This window comes from Gorilla gorilla, chromosome 3 (genome assembly GCF_029281585.2).
Source record: "Gorilla gorilla gorilla isolate KB3781 chromosome 3, NHGRI_mGorGor1-v2.1_pri, whole genome shotgun sequence".
Classification (NCBI taxonomy): Eukaryota; Metazoa; Chordata; class Mammalia; order Primates; family Hominidae; genus Gorilla; species Gorilla gorilla.
In genome coordinates this window covers 154,938,425-154,955,097 of record NC_073227.2, presented here as the reverse complement: position 1 = coordinate 154,955,097, position 16,673 = coordinate 154,938,425, and the positions used below count along the sequence as shown (strand labels likewise).

General features: G+C 34.9%; 1 long non-coding RNA gene across 2 annotated transcripts; it reads right to left on the bottom strand.

Moving 5' to 3' along the window:
• Positions 1-3,295: 3,295 nt before the first annotated feature.
• On the bottom strand, positions 3,296-16,274 carry LOC129533056 (uncharacterized). Of its 2 annotated transcripts, none has more exons than XR_008679077.2 (3): positions 16,206-16,274; positions 4,127-4,270; positions 3,296-3,726 (listed from the first exon to the last, which is right to left on the bottom strand). It is a non-coding gene; the product is annotated as an uncharacterized lncRNA (long non-coding RNA). The 2 variants fall into 2 exon arrangements; XR_010133263.1 differs by lacking the exon at positions 16,206-16,274 and adding an exon at positions 11,593-11,687.
• Between the last annotated feature and the right edge of the window lie 399 nt (positions 16,275-16,673).

The window sequence follows — 16,673 nt, the reverse complement described above, 5'->3', positions numbered from 1 at the left end:
TTGTGGGAAACATGGAAGAGGTCTTTCTTTGGAAAATTTTATGTTAAAAACTTGAAATTAACTGAAGTATTCAAAAGGCTAAGTTTTTAAAAACTTGGCCATTCTATTTATAAAATATTTTAAGGAAAGATTTCCATTATTTTCTGAAAAAATGCAAATACAATTTAATACATTCTTTATTTAAAATATGATGGGACACACCGAGTGATTTAAAAAGTTTTTCAAGGACTCAAATGGAAACACATGTCATGTTCATGGATGGGTAGAATCAATATTGTGAAAATGCCAAATTCAATGCAATTCCCATTAAAATACCACCATCATTTTTCACAGAACTAGAAAAAGCAATCCTAAAATTCATATGGAACCATAAAAAGAGTCCACATAGCTAAAGCAAGTCCAATCAAAAAGAACAAATCCGGATGTGTCACATTACCTGACTTCAAACTATGCTATAAGGAAATAGTCACCGAAACAGCATGGTACTGGTATAAAAACAGGCACACAGACGAATGAAACAGAATAGAGAACCCAGAAATAAACCCAATACTTACAGCCAACTGATGTTCAACAAAGCAAACAAAAACATAAAGTGGCGAAAGGACATCCTATTCAACAAATGGTGCTGGGATAATTGGAAAGCCACATGTAGAAGAATGAAACTGTATCCTCATCTCTCACCTTATACAAAAATCAATTGAAGATGAATCAAGGGCTTAAATCTAAGACCTGAAACTATAAAAATTCCAGAAGATAACATCAGAAAAACCTTACTAGACATTGGCATAGGCAAAGACATCATGACCAAGAACTCAAAAGCAAATGCAACAATAACAAAGATAAATGGGCGGGACTTAAATTAAAGAGCTTCTGCCCAGCAAGAGGAACAGTCAGCACAATAAACAGACAACCAACAGAGTGAGAGAAAATCTTTGCAATCTATACATCCAATAAAAGACTAATATCCAGAATCTACAAACAACTCAAACAAATTAAGAAGATAAAAACAAATATTCCTATCAAAAAGTGGGCTAATGACATGAATAGACAATTATGAAAAGAAGATATATAAATGGCCAACAAACATATTTAAAAAGGCTCAGCATCACTAATCATCAGGGAAATGAAAAGCAAAACCACAATGTGATACCAACCTACTCCTGCAACAATGGCCATAATCAAAAAATCCAAATAACGGATATTGGCATGGATGTGGTAAAAAGGGAACACTTCTACACTACTGATGGCAATTTAAACTAGTACAACCACTATGGAAAACAGTGTGGAGATTCCTTAAAGAACTAAAAGTAGAACTACCATTTGATCCAGCAATCTCACTACTAGGTATCTACCCGGAGGAAAAGAAGTCATTAAACAAAAAAAGATACTTGCACACTCACGTTAATAGCAGCACAGTTTGCAATTGCAAAATATGGAACCAACCCTAATGGCCATCAATCAGTGAGTGGATAAAGCATTTGTGAGATATATATATGTGTATATATGTATATGTATATATGTATATGTGTATATATATGTGTGTGTGTGTGTGTGTGTGTGTATATATACACACATATACACAATGGAACACTACTCAGCACTAAAAAGGAGCAAATTAATGGCATTCACAGCAACCTGGATGGAACCAGAGACTATTATTCTAAGTGAAGTAACTCAGGAATGGAAAACCAAACATCATATGTTATCACTCATGAGGGGGAGGTAAGCTATGAGGATACAAAGGCATAAGAATGATAGAACAGACTTTGGGGACTCAGGAAAAAGAGTGGGAGGGGGTGAGGAATAAAAAACTACAAATTGGGTTTGGGAGCTTGGGTGATGGGTGCACCAAAATCTCACATATCACCACTAAAAAACTTACTCATGTTACCAAATACTATTTGTTCCACAAAAACCTATGGAAATAATTTTTTTAAAGAAAAGTGGAAATTATGCAATCAACATTTTCAAATAAATAATTTTAAAAACTTAAAAAAAATTTATAATCATAAGCAAAGAGAAAAACCTTGTACTCCATAGTGAAGAATGAGTTTTTTTAACTGTTTCACAAATTTTATCATTCCTTTACTATAATTATAATATGTACACACATACAAACATATTTAGATATGTTTACACAATTTATATATATGCCAATTAGTAGCATAACACAGGCTTTGGGGAGAACAATTATAAGTTATGTATGCACTACAAACAATGCCAATTATATTTCCACTCTCTGATAACTAAATTTATGTGTGAAATAATTTGGAGGGTGTACCGGGATGATATTAATGTTTAAATAAGTGAACTCTGGGTAAAGCAGATTGACCTCTATAATGTGATTCAGCCTCATCCAATTAGATGAAGGCTTGAATAGAAAAAAAAAAAAAAAAAAAAGACTGGCCTCTCCCAACAAGAGGAAATTCTTCAGCAGATTGCCTTTAGATTTAATCTGTACCATTGACACTTTGTGAGCCTCAGCTTGCCAGTCTTCAGACTGTAACTGCACCATTGGCTTTCCTGGGTTTTGAGCCTGCTAGCCCACTGGATAGATTTGAACTTGCCAGCCTCCATAATCATATAAGCCAATTACTTGCAATAAATCTCTCTCTCTCTCTCTCTCTCTCTCTCTATATATATATATATATATATATACACACACACACACACACACACATATGTATATATATGCATATATACACATTACATATATATACATTTTATATATGTGTATATGAGATTCACTGTTTCTCTATAAAATCTGAAATCCTTAGCTTTCTAATTTAGTAGATCATTGTTTTATATCAAAAAAATTCTTCAGAATTTTTATTATCAATAATTTGTATTATTAATATAAATACATTTCTATCTCAATATTATTATTTTAATTTAATTTAAAATAGCATTCAAAATATTTCCTTTTGGCAGGCTGAACTCAAAATTTGGTTTGTGTGGTAAGGCAGATAACACACATGCCAAAAGGATATGAAAAGATTTATTGCACATATAAGACTTTCTGGAGAGAATAGGAAAGGCTCCAAGCAGGTGTAAAAATGGTCTCAGCAAAGAGAGGTGTAGAGTGGCTCTGATTTTTACTGTGGTCAGAAGGGGGAGCTGAGATGTGTGAGGGGCAGTGCACTGACAGAGATCTGCATGCTTTGAACTTCCTCCTACTGTCAAAGGATGGAGTGAATGGGCTTTTTATCCCTTTGCCTACATGTGGAGCAAGAGAGGAAATGGGAGGGCTGAAACTTAAAAGCCAGCAGTAATCAGACATCAAAAATGGAGACAGAGTCTTTATTACATAGGTTGAATGAAATAATATCAACTGATATTGAAATTAACTTATTTTTTGCTTGCAAGATCTGATGGCATCAACAGAAAGCTGGCATCACTTAACTGTTTATAAAAATGTTTCTTCTGTGAATGAAGCCAACACATTAGAGCTACCCCTTACCTCTTCTCCCCTGTACAAGAAAACTTGGAATTAAAACAGGAAAAATTAATTTTGAAGAACAGCATTTTAATTTAAATGTCGTTATACTTCATAGACTGATGTGAAAATGCACATCCTTCTTCTAAATGTGTTTTACCATAATTTTCAAGCACAGTCTTCTTAAAAATGTAACAACTAACTGTGAAGCATCTTTGGCAGATTTGTTCCTTCTCAGTATCACTGATGTGGTAGGTGATATCACGACTCTCACAATAGATGACAAATATCTGCAAACATGTTATGGAAATTATAAATTCACTATAAACTTCCTTAAGAGAGAAGTCCCATAATTTATGACGATCTTTCTTTTTTCTTTGTTTTTAGAGCTAATTCCTCTGAAATGATCTATTGAACAACAACCCCACTCCCCCACCCCCTGCCAAAAAAAGGTATCACTTATCAGGTAGTTAAAGGAAAAAAATATTATTAGATTTACACCATACAATGAATGACCAAATATTTGTGTTAAGAGTGTTCAAGCTATGCTTCCACTGATGGCAGACTGCTTAGCCTCTATATTCCACATATATTCTATGAATTTTCATCTTACAATGCCTCACATTTTCCTCTGACACCACAGTTTGGTGGTCTGGCACATGGCATATCACATACACTGAGAAAGGATACATAGTAACAACTGACTGGGACCCCAAGTGAATAGCAGGGGCAGCAGTATGGAATACTCAAGAAGAGATTCACTTCTAGTGGTTCCTGGATGTTGGTCAACACCCAGCAAACTGTTCTTGAAAGACATGTGTAAGTTGTCTGTATCTGGAAAGAGACGTAGTTTATCACCTCACATTCTTCAGATAAAAATACTAGTTAACACGGTTCTCATATCCTAATAGACAAGACTATATTGGAAACTGGAAGAAGTAAAGTTTGCCACATCCACCCTGGTTATTTTAATTCAACTATTAAGGTAAAAATTCATAAAAATTGTGAAGTGTCGTGTTCACACTAAGCTGAATGTCATGCTAAGACAACAGTGTAAAAAGGGACTGTACCAAGAAATCCAAATGAAGGTCACTGGACTTATGAACCAGTTGATATTAGGTTGGTGCAAAAGTAATTGTGCTTTTGCCATTACTTTTGCACCAAACTAATACTATTATCATAATATCCAGCAATGACTCTTTCATACGTAATTCAAACAGTAAATGCCAGAGCCTGTATTTTTACTCAGACATTTTGACATCAAAGCTTGAGCTCCTTGCCACTGCATTATGAGGCAGCTTGAAGACAGCTAGAGGAAAGCTAAGCAAATGCACTGAGGTGATTTAGAGAGAACTGAATAACAGATGGGACGAAGTACCAAAACAGGAGCCTGAAGATGTAGGTACCTAGTAATGGGTAACTTCTTTAAAGAAATGGAAAATACTGCAACATTTTTTGCCATTACTCATCAGATTTAGTGACCCAATATTAAGCAGTCTATGTCCAAGTTCATTTATTCAAACATTTAATTAAGTAAGTAATTTAAATGAATACTGGCCACTTGTCAAATTTTTCTAGCCTCTGTGGGTAAAGTTAATTAATGAAGCAGCCGTGGCCTCATGAAATGTATGATATAGTGAAGCAGACAAGTGTTCAGTAAACACTACCCTTGTCTCAAAAATTTTTGCATAAAATTTCCTTGTCAGTAAAAATGTTTAAGCATGCTTGAGAGAGGTTTTCACACATTTGGGGAAATGAAGGGAAATGAGAATCACCAGAGAGAATGAGGGCAACGTGCTAAGAGATGATGCTGGAGAGGTAGGTAACAGAGTTCATTTCAAAATTGTCTTCTGAAGCCAACATTTCTGGATTCTAACCTTGAGGTAGTGAGCATTTAGTGAAAGACTGTAATCAGGAACATGACTTAATAATGGCTGATTTTTAAAAGGTCAATTTGAATACCTTATTAATTTGTAAAAGTGCAAGACTAGATGTAAGAAACCAAATGGGAGGTCAAAGTATTAGTGAAAAATCTAAGAACTTGTTTTAGGGTAGTGGGAGAGCTAAGACAGAATAGTTTAAATGGCTAGACTGCCGAACAGTTCAAACTATTCAAAATTTATGTCAGAGCTACGATGGGCATTACATCTATACTAGTTTGCTAGAGCTGCAGTAACAAAGTCACAAACTGTATGGCATAAGCAAGATAAATTTATTGGCACACAGTTCTGGAGACTGTAATTTTAAAATTGAGGTGTCGGCAGGTTCAGTTCCTTTTTCTTCTTTTTTTTCTTAATTTTATATTAAAATATTCCTTAGAAAAAAATTGGTTCCTTCCAAGGGCTGAGAGGAAGGAACCTGTTCCAGGCCATTCTCCTTGGCTTGCAGAAGGCCATCTTCTTTCGGTGTTTGTGTCTCTTCATATTGTCACCTCTCTATGGCTGTCTCTTTATCTTTGTATTTCTTTTTATAAGGACACCAGTCATATTGGATTGGGGGCTCATCCTACTCCACTATAACCTCGTTCAAACTTAACTAATTATGTCTGCAATGACCTAATATTTTCAAGTAAGTTCAGATCCTAAAGTACTAGGGGTTAGGATTCCGACATAGGATTTTGGGGGAAAGCAATTCAATCCATAAGAATACCTATCCAGGGCCGGGCGCGGTGGCTCATGCCTGTAATCCCAGCACTTTGGGAGGCCGATGCAGGTAGATCACGAGGTCAGGAGTTCGAGGCCAACCTGGCCAAGATGGTGAAATCCCATCTCTACTAAAAATACAAAAATTAGCCGGGTGCAGCGGCAGGCACCTGTAATCCCAGCTACTCAGGAAGCTGAGGCAGGAGAATCGCTTGAACCCAGGAAGCGGAGGTTGCAGTGAGCCGAGATCGTGCTGCTGCACTCCAGCCTGGGTGACAGAGCAAGACTCCGTCTCAAAACACAAACAAAAACAAAAACCAAACAAAAACAAAAAAACAGAATACCTACCCAGAAAAATACGACTATTGTGTAATTAATTGCAGACATTGAGTATTCTGAGCCACAAGGTTATGAAAATCAGTTCAAAGGAAAGTGTGAGCTTGAAAATGGCCCAGGAGACTTTGCGTTTCTGTAATAAACAACAGTGGATGTGAGTGTGAATATGTGTGTAAGGACCAATATCATCACCATCAGTTAGTTTTCTAATTAAAAAAAGAAAAAATACTGAAACCCGTATTATTGGATTTCCTGATTTTTCAGAAATATAAACTTCACCACAGAAAGTGTGTCACTCAGTTTCTCCCAACCAAAGTGAGAAAAAAAGTAAAATAAATAAATAAATAATAAATAAAAATGCCTTTTGGTGGCATCTATTTTCTCTTTGTGGTAGAAAGCAAATCATGGGCAGTAGATAAATGAGAAGTTAGCAAAAAGGGAAGTTTGAAGAGAGCGGAGACAATTTTAAGTGGTTATTGGAAAGGGTGGTTGCTTCTATATGCTGCTGTAAGATTCCTTCACTATCAGCAGCTGCCTCCCCGACCCATGAAAAGATTTCTTTGTTCTTTCAGAACTTGATACTTGGCAGAAAAGAACTGCCCCTCCCTCTGCCCATAGAGTTTTGTCATTCAGAACAGTAGTTATAACAGCTATATTCTTGTCCACAAGGTTGCCCTGACTTGGACTTTTTTCAGAGTTCGTACAAAATACAATTTATCTAGTGACAAAGGAAGGAAGCTTTGACATACGTTTATCATCACAACTTCAATTAAACATGCTCTTATTTTTTTTTCTCTCCTGCACAAACAAAATTTGACATTTCTATGCGGAGAGAAAAAAATTCCAGCAGCAGTAGCTCCCACTGTAACCAAACTTCTTGTCCATAAAATATCAGCTGATAGGCTCAGTGCCTATTCAAGGGCTGCTGGTTAACCAGTAATTCATCGCAATTTGCTATTGCAAGGTAGTATCAATGAACGTTATCATTTAAATTTGTGGATCCATAAAGAGTAGAAAAGCAAGAGTTAAAATCAGCAGTAGAGAGTTATGTAATGAATCAATCATATTAGCATAAGCTTAAAATAACTACCTTTTATACGTTTTGTTCCATCAAACAAAAGCAGCTGTTTAGCTATCTAAAATGTGTTAGATCTATTTGCACTTATCTCCTTTATAATAAATTAAAATTTACTACGCTAAGAATAAGGCTTTTTAAAAATATGTAGATCACAGGTGTTCAAGATGTTGAGCTAGTTCCCTAAACTGCTTTGGTTCAAGTTTCTCTAGATTTAAAATACTGAAGATGATGCCAGCAGCTTTACCTAACTCTTAGACATAAACTAAATGCAACTACATAATCTCGGGAGGTAAGAAATCCTTATGATTTTAATATCTACCATTTTGTTTTTATATTTATTTCTTATCTAATAAAATGCCAATAATTAATGAAAAATCTCCAGCTGTTTAGGCAGTTTGGAAAACTGTATTTACTTCATTATTGCCTAAACAAATGAATTTGTGTGTATATTTGCTGGATGCTTCATTTTTTGAACCTAAATGCACTATATAGTTAACTGAGTACTTCCATGAATATAAAACTTGTTCCAAAGTTGATTGCAAATTCTTCTAGGACAAAGTAAAAGTACAAGTTTAGACATGTAGAAGATATGCAACAAACACTGCTTTTTCTAATGGTAGATATTTTAAAAATAATTTTTATAGTTAAGTCCCACAATTTAGTAAAGCAAGCAATGGAATGGGCAATACTATAATGTTTTCTACATAATACTTTCAACCAATTTAGATTGAAGGAATATATCTACAGTTATCTGATTAAATTCTTGTTAAAGTACCTGTGCATAAATATACAATCATTATTCATACATCCCATAAAAACAAAATGCATTCACTAGCTAGACACAAAATGAAGTTTATAGGTGTATACAAGTTGATTTCAGCATAGTAAATTTATTTTCTTTTTATCTTATGTCACCAATGAAATGATCAACATAATTGAATTAAATTTGTTACCTGGTAACAAACAGAAGATGCATCTGTTTTATAACCAAATACAATCTCTGAAACCTTATATTTCTCTGCTATATCACCCTGACAATTAACATGCTATAAAATAAGATCTATACCCTGAATACCATATGGTACACCTTTCTGTTAGACCACAGTGTTAATTTTTTGATAATAAAATACGGATTTTTTTGTAACAGAATTTTCCTGCTTTGAAAAGATACGAATGATACTAAATCAAAGAGGAAGTAAGTTGAAATACTCAGCTATATGCTTCCTGCTATGGATTGTTATTTCTAATATATGTGTATGCAATTATATATCACTAATAACAAATACATATTGAGTTGTTAGTACATGACAGACATTTTACAGAAAAAGTTTACATGTATAATCTCATTTATAATTACACTGACTCAGTGACATTAATGCAATCATTATTCCTATTTTGCAAGTGAGAGAAGTAAACCATAGAGAGATTAAGAAAGAAGAAAAATATTGGCAATCAGAAATGCAGAATTTGAGAGAAAGAGAGAATAATGACAAAACTTTTTCTCAAAGAAGATTCAGAAGTAAATATTTCTACCTCTTCTACTTTTAGGGGAGAAAAATAACAAAGCAATAGTGCAGCAGCATTTTCAAGAAGCTCAGGAAAGAATTCAGGAACCAAAAACATTATATCCAGCTAAGGTTTCTTTCAAGTCTCAAAGCCATAGATAAACAATGTTGAATGTTGAAGAATGTTGAGGCTGGGTACGGTGGCCAATGCCTGTAATCCCAGCACTTTGGGAGGCCTAGATGGGTGGATCAGTGGAGGTCAGGAGTTCAAGATCAGCCTGGCCAAAATGGTGAAACCCCTTCTCTACTAAAAAAACAAAACTAGCCGGGTGTGGTGGCACACACCTGTAATCCAATTACTCAGGAGGCTGAGGCAGGAAAATCGCTTGAACCGGGGAGGCAGAGGTGGCAGTGAGCCAAGATTCCCGTCTGGGTAATAGAGCAAGACTCTGTCTCCAAAAAGAAAAAAAAAGAAAAAAAACCAGAAAACTTTTTTTTTTTTTGTCTGAGAAATATATTAGAGGATGAATTTTATCCAACCAAAATATGACTAGGAAAATTTCAGCCAAAAATTGATATTGGCCATTTTATGTATTTAATTATTGAGCTAAGACTACCACAAGAGTGGGGTTTTGAGATTGAAGAATTATATGTAAACATATGCACTCTGACAAAATAGAAAGGATGCAACTAAAAACTGGGAGAGAAAGAGTAGAATGATTGTTGCCTGTTTGATACATAGTAGGTGCCAGACAAAAAATGCTGTATAAAATGAACACAAATGATAATAAAGTGCTAAATAAGAAAAATATTTTTAAAAATATTAAAACAAAGGTAATTACTAAAATGAAAATACAGACTTTCCTAAGTACTAAAATAACCTTTTAAAGTGGTGCAAAGACACAGAAAATGATTTTTTTAAAACATAGTAAATATAACACTCAAAATAATTACAAGATAATATGACAGATTTGAGACCAAACAAAACAGTTATGTCAATAAATGTGATTAGGGCTTAACTCAGCTACAAACAAACAACATAAAGCAAACTCAACTTTATGCTCTAATCAAGACAACAATTTAAAACAGTCATTAAAAAAGGCAAAAATAAAGGAATGGGCAAGTCCTCACAATCCAACAAGAAACAGTGAGACAATAAGGGGTTGCAATCTTGATTCCAAAGTAGAATTTGAGGCATAAACCTTTTAAATGAGATTTAAAAAAAAAAAGTGAATGATCAAAGCTATAAAAATGAAACTATCATTTAAATATATATGTACCAAATAACACAGAAACTACTATAAAAAGCAAAAAATACCGAGGATATCATAAGAAATTATAAAAACACAGTATTAATAAGAGATTTTAAGATATTCTCAGTTTGAAAGTAGTAAGGCAGACAAAATTTAAATTAAATTACATAAGTCTATAAAACATAAAATTGATAAGGTCAGTTTCTTAGATATCCATTCAACAATATACTCCAGTAATAGAACATAATTTATTTTCACTTGCATATGAAAAGACCAAAAATATTTACATTAAAACACAAAAAATCAGTAAATTTTATAATGTATAAATAAGACAAAACAATCTGAAAAATAATTAAACTTCTCTTGCACATGGATATTAAGACTTCTTACATAATTACCTTTGAGGAAAAAAGGAAAATACACAGAAATTTTAGGATTTCTGAAAAAATATGATAATGAAAAGCATCACCTATCAAAATCTATGGCATATATTTAAAGTCGTGATAAAAAGAAATTCTCCAGTCGAAGAGATGCTCATTAGTAAAAATGTGAGACTAACAATTTAAATGAATTTAATTCTCCCCTTCAAAATTTAAAGAAAAGTAACAACAAAATAATCCAAAGAAAATATAAAGAAAAAATAATAAATATAAAAGCAAATTCTGTTAGAGAGAAAACATAATAACAGATCAACTTAATAAATCAAATTCCTGTTATTTTGACAAAAATTTATAAAATAGGTTAAGCACTGGTTATGGGAATAGAAGAAGAAAAATGCTACAAAGGACATTGTTAAATTAACTGACAAAATTATAATATAAATGGTAGATTAGATATAAATATTGTATATATCCTAAATAGTAACTGATATACAGTTATAACTCAAAATGTCTATATTCTTAGAAAATATGCATTAAAGTTTTGGGGATAAAAGTTATGCTAGGTAAATGGCTCAAAATATTATTTTTCTCCCTCACCTTCTTCTCTCTCAAGAGAAAAAGACAGAAAGCAAATGAGAGAAAAGTTTAACTATTAGTGAATCTGGGAAAAGGGTATATAGATGCTCTGTACTTTTTATTTTTGGAATTTCCCTATTAGTTTTAATTTATTTCCAAGTGTAAAGTTAAACATTGTGAAAGCTTTCTATGCTCACGGTAATTTGTATTAGATAGTTTTTGAACCTGACATCCCTTCTGATTGCTCCCCCAGACTACATGCAGCCTAAAGTCTCTACTTCAAGAAGCATAGCTCTCGTATTTCTTCCTTGTGGCTTTTACAGAAGTCAGAAGTTAAGGAATTACACCTGGGCCTAGCAACGGGGAATGAGCCAATGGATAATTACCTCAGCCACATCTCTTTATATGGACAATTCTGGAAAATACTCCATGCTTCTCAGAAGGCCTGTAGGAGTCAAGTTTTGTGGTCAACAGAAAGGACCTTACTAATGCATGCTTTATTTTATTTTCTTGCCCCACCACCCCCCGTCTTACTTTCTTCACACATTTATTTGTGCTACTTGGAAACACTCCCAAATAAATTACCTCCATGCAAGTCCTTGTCACAGGCTTTGCTTTCAATGAAGTTCTTACTAAAATACATTGCATGAACCAGTCCAACAGTGTTTGGGCTGGTTAAAGAAGAGAGTTAATCTGCCCTCTTGCCTTTTAGGAAAGGCACTGATAATAGCCTGATTTTCTCTGTCCTCAGAGATTCCTATACTACATATATAAACATATATACCATTTCCTTGGCCAAGCACAGTGGCTCACACCTGTAATCCCAGCACTTTGGGAGGCCAAGGTGGGAGAATCCTGCCCCCTTTTGAATAACTGGATTGAATTAGAAACAATTAAAAGGGAAAAGAAAAGAGGAGGTAGAAGAGGGAAAAGTGAAGGAGGAGAAGAAAAAAGAAATAAAAAACTCCTCAATTACTCTTCAGTTCTTCATATTACATCCCTTAGGGCTTCTGCATTCACATATACCTGGAACTAAACTGGCATAAATACAACATCACCCATACCATCAGTACAACTGCCGAAAGTTTATTAAATAGCAGAGATCAGTTTTTCCAATTAAGTGACTGTGCACTACTCGTATTATCCAATATAGCTATTAAAAAACGAAAAAAGCATCTTGGACTTCACTGTAAAAGAGTTGGGATGCAATATAAACTTTTAAAACTAAAGTATGATCTATTCATTATTATTTTTAAAGTCTAGTATTTAAAAAGTAGACACAAATAAATATAGTAATATTTTAGATACGGGGGCAGTGAAATAAAGGATAAAACCCCACTCATATTTCTGGTTTGAATAACTGGATTGAGATTTGATTTACTGAGAAGGGAAAATAAAAGAGGCAGAGGAAGAAAAATAAAAGGAGGAGAAGGAAAAAAATTACAACAGTTAACATCGTCAGGCACCATGACACCTATATTGATTTTCATTTTGCCATCATAGCTCAAGAGGTAGGTATAATTATGACTTCCATTCTGGACATATAAAAACTGAATTCAAGCCAGGCACAGTGGTTCCCTGTAATCCCAGCACTTTCAGAGGCTGAGGCGGGAGGATCACTTGAGGGCAGGAATTTGAGACCAGCCTGGCCAACATGGTGAAACCCTATCTCTACTAAAAATACACACACAAAAAAAAAAAAAAAAAAAAAAAAAAAATTAGCCAGGCGTGGTGGTGCATGCCTATAATCTCAGCTACTCGGGAGGCTGAGGCACGAGAATAACTTGAAGCTGGGAGGCGGAGGTTGCAGTGAGCTGAGATCCCGCCACTGCACTCCAGCCTGGATGACGGATCAAGACTCCATCTCCAAAAAAAAAAAAAAAAGAACTTGTATAAAGGCACATAGTTAGTAGATGATTTGTCAGTACTTCGGACAAGCTAGTAGGTAGTCTAAAACTAGAACCCATAACCACAACAAAACAATTTATACAGGTGATGGTGCCACAGTCACCAACAAGTCAGATTTCCACTGGGTGATTAACACTGAGCTTTCCATTATCAATTTAAAACAAAATTTGTAAATAATGCAAAATTATTTCTCATTAAAAACATGAATGAATCTGTAATCCCAGCACTTCGGGAGGCTGAGGCGGGCGGATCACGAGGTCAGGAGATTGAGACCATCCTGGCCAACATGGTGAAACCCTGTCTCTACTAAAAATACGAAAATTAGCTGTGTGTAGTGGCGTGCGCCTGTAGTCCCAGCTACTCAGGAGGCTGAGGCAGGAGAATCCCTTGAACCCGGGAGGCGGAGGTTGCAGTGAGCTGAGATCGCACCACTGCACTCCATCCTGGCGACAGAGCAAGACTGTCTCCAAAAAATAAAATAAATAAAAATAAGGCAAAACATGAATGAAGAATACATGGTATATGTCAAAAACAGGAAATTCTGGATCTACTCATTATATCTGTTTTTCATATTATTTTTGAACTGTGAAGCATTATCCCACAAACTATATTTTAAAAATTAATTTAGCTGAAAAAATATATATATTTCTTGAGAGAATAAAATCTCTCACTATGTTTAGCAAAAAAGAAAAAAAAAAATTTTTCAGGCAGCACTGGGCTTGCATTCCCATCCAGCAAAAAGAGGAAGGAGCTGGGTACTCTCTGTCTCTCTAAAAGGAGCATGCACTCTGCTGTTTTTCCCTCTTCCCATTCCAGGTTTTTGTAATAGAACCAAGAAAAAAAAAGAAACCATAAAACTTGAAGAAATTAATTTAATCCAAGAAACAAAAGTGTTTCAGGAATAAGAGAGTAAGTAGTTAATTGTGTGCTAAATGATACTTTAAAGACAAGGTTAAATAAACCATGAACCAGATTTCTTGTAGAGACAATGGTCAAGTGAATAAGAGACACAGGAAAATAAACATTTATATAATTTGTGGCAAATAAAAAATAAAGTTTTATAACATGCAGTGGAAATAACCCACAGTAACATGTACAATGCTTACAGGAGCCACCGTTCTTAGAATAGTGGTGATTTTATTAATTTTTAAGATTTTTCTTTATTTTCTTAATTTCTATATTATATTCTTATTTCTATTATTGTATAATGATCAAATATGTTACTTCTAAAAAGTAATCTATTGAATTTAAAGTATCTCATAAATAGAATTTTCCAAGACTCTCAAATCTTTTGAAAAAAATTTTGTCCCTGGTATGCTGACTTTATCTGCAAAAAAAGAAAGCATCAAAGTCCCTAGACGTCCACCCAGCTGTTTCTAGCTTCTGTTATATTTACTCTGATTTATCTAGCATGGCATATAATTAGTTGTTTGGGTTATTGAATAAAGCCTGACTGTACTTGATTATGATTCACAACACATTATTTATATTGTCATTATAAAGGCAATTTTGGGCCAAGGTACATTTCAACTTCTTTTTATTGGGAAAAGCATGTCGAAAAGCTGGTACATAGCCTTCCTCCAAACACTATAAATTATTTTCTGTATGTGTTTAATGACAACATTATGTGTTTTTAATTAAAAATAAATGTGCCTAGAGAGTTCTCCAAAAATACCCATATCCTTGGCACAATATCTGTCTATAGAAATTTTTCACAGCAGTTGTCTAGCTCAAAGTCTATATTTATGAAAATTTTCCTCAGTTTAGTTAACAGAAATTAAATTAATTGATGTTTACACTCCCCATGGAACATTTTTCATGGTTACATCTCATGAAATAGTGGACACAACAAATATTTCCGTAAGGGCAAAAGAAAGAATAATTCAATTGAGAATTGTATTCCTCCATTGAATATAAGCTTCTGAAGGCATAAAGTATAGCTGACACGGATTCGCTCCCCTTCCGGACTGGTATTTTTACATATGCCATCCCTTAAGACAGTGAGTAGTGTCACAAGAAATCTGAGATGATAGCTTGTTGATTGTTCTCTGCCTGTTTTCTAGACTCTTGTTAGAGGTCTGAAATGGCTGCTCTTTTTTTGTTTCTTTGTATTAATCTCTATTAACCCCACTCCATTCCAACGTAAATAAAGTTAGTATTTTTTTTCTTTTTAAACTAGCAGTGGTACATACGAAAACCTACCTAGCACATAAATATATAAGAAATATTTTCATTTACAGTTACCACAAAAACCCAGGTTCAGTTTAATAATTTATGAAAGTTATAAACATGAGATCAAACTTTGCTTATACTTTTCCTTCCAGGGTTTCACTAAAAAGCCATAATATTGTTTAGGAGTCATAAAAGTCTTTAATTTATATATCACAGCCTGCTTTTATTTGGTCTAGGGATCTACATAACACACATGTTATGCATTCCCCAATTGCTGATGCCAACATGATGACAAGAATGCAGAGATTAATTACTTTAATGCTAGCCTAACTCAGCTATTCTAAAGGTCAGATGAAGGCTTGCTAAAAAGAAACCAAAACTCTATGGATTAGCTTAACTACTGCAAACTACTGTGATAAATTAGGATTTGTGCATAATTTATTCTTTTTTTAAAAAAAGTCTACACTGTTAAAGAGTTTCAATTTATTAGACTAATTTGTGTATTTTGGAAGGAGACCAGCTCCCATCATCCTATTGGACATTTGATTTAGGATTTTTACCATCAGCACTATTCCTGCTACATGAAGAGGGTGTTAGGGTAGGTAGCTAGTCAGGCATGAGCAGGGAAGGAGAGCACCTTGCCACCACACCGCCCACTGCTCTCCCACCAGGAATGTCAGGAAACCATCAGGTGATAGTTAGGCAGTTGTCACACTGCCTCTCTGAAATAATAATTGTGTTGCAGGACTTCTCCCTTAGTTGAGCTAAAGACAGGGTTCTTTGTCTCACGGCCACAAAAATTCAGGCAAGCAGACAATTTAAATGCTGAGTAAGATAGGTTTTTACTGGGTGAAAATGAAGAAAAGGGGAAAACAGGGACTCTCGCTAGGCCAGAGTGCCCTGCTAGAGTCCTTCCTACCTGCACTTCAAATTGCAGGTTCCAATTCTAGGTTCCACATAGAAAGAGGCCGGGCCAGGCTCCTCCCTGCTGCAAAGGGCAGGAACTTCCTGAGACTCCACCTCAGTGGGCAGGCTGGTTGAAGTTTCTCCAGGGTCTCCCCTCCCACCTGGCTGTCTCAACTGGTTACAGCTGGTGTCAGGGAAAGGCAGTTTCCCAATAGATAGAAACACCTGAAACTGGTGTAGCTTCCCAGTAAGTAGCTTCCCAATAAGATCTCAGGAGTTGGGTAAGTAAGCTCAAGCATGTGCATTAAGAGGAAAAATGGTGGAATTTAACTGGTATGTGACCTTCCAGGGACATTCCACCGCTAAGGGAAGAATGCCTCAAGTGAGCATGCATACAACATATAAAACCCCAAGTCGGCTGGGCGCGGTGGCTCATGCCTGTGATCCCAGAACTTTGGGAGGCCGAGGCGGGCGGATCACG